Consider the following 4,555-nt stretch of genomic DNA (forward strand, 5'->3'; position numbering starts at 1 on the left):
TGTCTATCTTACAATGTATGTACATTCAATTACTTTTCTTGTTTATCAGCCATTCCAATTGGAGGGAGTGATGGCAGTATCTGTGGGAGTAAAAACACGGTCTTCAGAAAAGATCGTGCTACCTGTTGATGTAGATAGAACCACGGTTGTACTTGCCCAAGAACCAGCCCCACCACACATAACCCACACTCATGCAGATTGTACCCCTACCCAGTTGGACAGAGAACCAGCTACACCCCTTCTAACCCCAACCCCGGTAGATAGACACCCAGTTCCCGTTGACACAGCACCGTCTCCACCACAAAGCACCCAAACACGAGCAGTTAGTAAGGCAACTGCAGTGCCCAAATCACGAGGACCACCACTCCAAACCCGAAGTCAACGCTTAAAGCAGAAGAAGAATTGTTCTCAGGTCAGGTTCCGTAGCTATGGTTCATACTACTTTGCTCTTGCATCACTGTATTTACTGATACCAACTAATTTCAAATTTGAAGGATGCAATTGAAACTCCAATGGCACAACAGGTATGTTTTAAACCTGTTTCTTCAACGTGTTTGGATGTTTGCTGTTGTAACTTGCTCTATGTTGATTTCAGTTTCAATTGAATAAACAGTTATGTTCTCATGCCATGCACATTACAAGTGTTGTTATTGATGTGTAGTTCCCCACACTTATATTCTGTCTATGCTGCTTTGTCTTAAATAGATATGATTTGAACTGTATCTATCTTGATTTGGCAACATAAACTAGAATGATATAGACCATACAGTGACCATACTACATAGATATATGTTTGTTTCATGATGTTATCCTGTCCACCTTACTACTGAACTGGTTTACCAAAATGAGTTTCATATACTACATTGTAAACCTGAGATGTGTTTGTTTGTTTCTCTTTTAGAACGCGGATAAAATATTGGAGAAGAGTACCCTGTTATGCAATGGTAAAGGAAGTAATGCAGATAAGGTTCAAGATAGTGAGACATCCCTGTTGGTCTCCAAGAAAGCTGATAAAAACTAGATTGAAGACACTGAGACAACCCCAAAGTCCTGTCTTGATGTAGTGTTCAAGTTACTGGCTACCACTGCTGGCACCAGCTCTTCGAACTCATTGCCTGAATCAGTTCGGCTTCTTCAGTCTCAACTTCAAGTTGAAAGACATCGATCAGATGTTATGCGACAAGAAGCCGAAGGACTGAGGAAGTCCCTGCAGAATTTAGATGCATACTTTCTGGTGCAACAGCAAGCGCTGGAGGACTTAAGCGCCAAACAAGAGAAACTTGATAAGCTTGCTAAGCATCTTGCAGCATTATGGGTACCTAGGATATTGTTTCTTGAGCTCTTCTAAGTGGTTTCAGTTCTAGACTTGTTTTGCTGCGGCATTTATATGCTGTTGTGTTCCCTATATTTGCACTGGTGGCGAACTTTGATGCCCAGTGGATGTAATATGTGTAATAGCTATGATAGCCTAGTGTAAGTTGCTTACTTATTTATTTCCTTGTGTTGTCTTGTTTATTTGTTTCACTACAAGAAATGTGTTAATCCATGACGGAATCAAGCTGTCACATATGTGCACAAAACCGTCGTGGTAGGTTGTCCATGACGGACCTGAAATTCGTCATGTATATCGCGTCATAATTTGACCACCATGCACTCCTTGACGGATCGCCAAAACTGTCATGGATCCATGACAGTTCTTGACTGTCATAGATTCCTGTTAGATAACGGCGTTAATCATACATTCCACGTCATCATGTGACATGGCAACCAACATGGATCTGACATGGCAGCCCATGTAATAGTCAGCCCAATTCAAACTTTGGCCCACTAAGTTTCAGCTTTGTCCAAGACTATTGGCCCATGTTGTGATCAGCCCCATAAGAATTTTTGCCCATTAAATTCCAAGTTGGGCCAAGCCCCAGTAGTTAGATCCATGAAATTAGCCCATAAGTAATTTCTCTTGTCCATGGAAATTTGGAGTCAATAAGAAAAATTTACTGGTAATTTTATTATTAAACAAAAAAGGAAATTGCATAAACATGTCAGGAAATAAAAAATTAAGAAAAAAGGAAAAAAGACCCAGTACAGACTTATCACAATACCACAAAAGGAAAAAAGACCCAGAGCTATACTACACTGCAACCACCACGGTTCATCTCAACACTTTGCTGGCCGGATAACTGCCTGTATCCGCTCAAATCTTCAGAGGGAGACGCCGTATCCACTATCCACAATGGCCTTGACTCGACCAATGCTCCTGTTCAGTGACCGTATCCACCCATAGTGACGCCATGGAACAGCCGTTGCCTGCAAATAAGAGGTCTTGCATAATCAGAAGCAAAAGCGAGGGGACAATCCGAAGCAAAAATGAAAGGGGCAAATCTGAATCGACAAACGGCTCACAGTGTCGAGCTAGACGAATTATGTAACGGCGAGGACAGCAAAGGAGATGAACATGGGCCTTGCGCCGACGGGTGGGCAGCAGCAGCCCAGCACGAGGTAGCCCCCAGCCGCCGCTGCTCAACTTGACCAGGCGCCTCGCTGGCTCAGTGCGGCACCACTGGACAGAACGGCGGAAGCCTCGACGTCGCCGGCCTTGTTCCCATTGTCTTGGAAACCACCACGACACGGCACCCCGGCGACGGGTCGGCGCATCGTCCTCAGTGATGGGTCGGCTCAACTCCTCAGCGACAGATCAGGGAAGCTCCACGGTGACGGGAAGAGGAGAGTGGCGCCCAGGCTGCAGCTACTACGGCGAACCGGCACAAAGTTCGCCAGCCGCCTTCTATTGCAATCCGAGGGGTGGAGAGAAGGAGCACGGAGATCGGGAAGGCAGTCCATGGAAAACGAGCCAGCGGCGGGGGTGGGGCGAGAAAGAAGATAGCGAGGGGGATGAGTGTGTGCCGTTGGATCTTGGAGGGATCAACGGTGGATACACTACGATCCGTGGGAGGGTCCAATGGACCAATCAGAACGCAGGATTTGTACTATGCTGGATACAAATGTCTAGGAACCCTAGTGGACTTTCGTTGCCTTCAGCCCAGTACCGAAGTTCGCATGGTCCAAAAGGTTTTTTATTTTCTTTTATTTTCTGTTGTTGTTTTCTTACAGTAGTACTACTCAGTACTAATTTTCATATTTCTTTTCTATTTCTTTGTTTGACATTTTAATTATGAGTAGATCTCAAAAATTATTATGACAAATCCGAATACGGGTTTTAACTAGTAAACACGTCCGTGTTCAGAATGGGAGAAAAAAATTACATGCTCCAAATACAGTAAACGCCACGCAAGTCCCTTCCACATGTCCATGCTATCTATTTGAACATTTTTGTTTGATAAAGATCTATTTGAACATAGCGCCTCATCCTTGTTGTCATGGTCACCATGTTCACCTGACCGTAATGTGCTCGAACATGTTCAATGCCAAGGTGAGGATGACCTCGGCCACAACACACAATTGCCACTCAACCATGCCATTGCAAGTCATTACCTATTAGTTATATAACTTACTAGCAAATATGCTCATGCATTACAACGGGAGACAAAAAATTATGGCTCGCCAAATAAGTATGACTCAATATCTTGATGTATGAGCATACTCTATTTTAACATAGTGGCTCACCATATTGCCATTTATTAATTTTTCTCACCCTAGCCGATGATAGTCCCGATGTCCATGTGATCACAATGCATTCCGCGGTAAATCCCAAGGCTATGAATTTGCTAGTGCACGCCACACTTATCATTATGTTGCGCAAGGGAACGTTTAAAACTTTAAAAACAAATATCATTGACCACGAACTACTTCCAATGACAACATATATAAAGACTTTTGTCCTGGACATAAAATAATTTGAATCAGTGAACAATTTTTCGAATCGACAATTTTGTTTTGAAATTTTTGATTTTCTCAAAAAAAAATCATGAACATTAGTTTTGTTTACAATTTTTTAAATGTATGAATTGGTTTTGAATTCATTAACATTTTTTGACTCAACAAACATTTTTTGAATCGACGAACTTTTTTAAAAAAATTGGGGTACAAATTTTGAAAAACTTTTTTTTTAAAAAAATTGAGGTATCTCCAGGCCATCAACCAAACAATCTCCAGGCACACACAAACCCAGGAAATAAATTGCCAGGAAGCGATCCAAACACACCCAAAAATTGTGGAAGTTGGGATTCAAACCCTGGTCTCATCCCTACGGGAGGGATCGGCCAACCACTCTGCTGCTCATTGTTTTGTGACTTATTCTCGTCGCGCCCCTATATGACCACAAAGGAGGCGGTGATTTTTGGTCCGAAAACTTGAATCGTTTTCCCATTTATGGGTGGCATTGGTGGGTAATTTTTACCAACTTAGAGGGTAATTTTAATGACGGATGACTAGAAGCGATAGTCGCTTTATTAGTAGGTAAAGATCTCTTGGAGCTGGACGTGACATCCGCCCTTCCCTAGCTATGGCCTACACCTAGCAAATGTGTATGTGTGTTGCAATGGCTGAAAAAAATCCTCGCACGCCCGGAATGATCCATCCATACTGAGAAGTGCAA

General features: G+C 42.8%; 1 long non-coding RNA gene across 1 annotated transcript; it reads right to left on the minus strand.

Annotated features, from left to right (window-relative positions):
- Nucleotides 1-1,980: 1,980 nt before the first annotated feature.
- Nucleotides 1,981-2,855, minus strand: LOC125533673 (uncharacterized). The gene is made up of 2 exons (XR_007294328.2): nt 2,404-2,855; nt 1,981-2,307 (listed from the first exon to the last, which is right to left on the minus strand). It is a non-coding gene; the product is annotated as an uncharacterized LOC125533673 (long non-coding RNA).
- Between the last annotated feature and the right edge of the window lie 1,700 nt (nt 2,856-4,555).

This window comes from Triticum urartu, chromosome 2A, assembly GCF_056163025.1.
Source record: "Triticum urartu cultivar PI428250 chromosome 2A, HENAU_Tu73, whole genome shotgun sequence".
Lineage (NCBI taxonomy): Eukaryota > Viridiplantae > Streptophyta > Magnoliopsida > Poales > Poaceae > Triticum > Triticum urartu.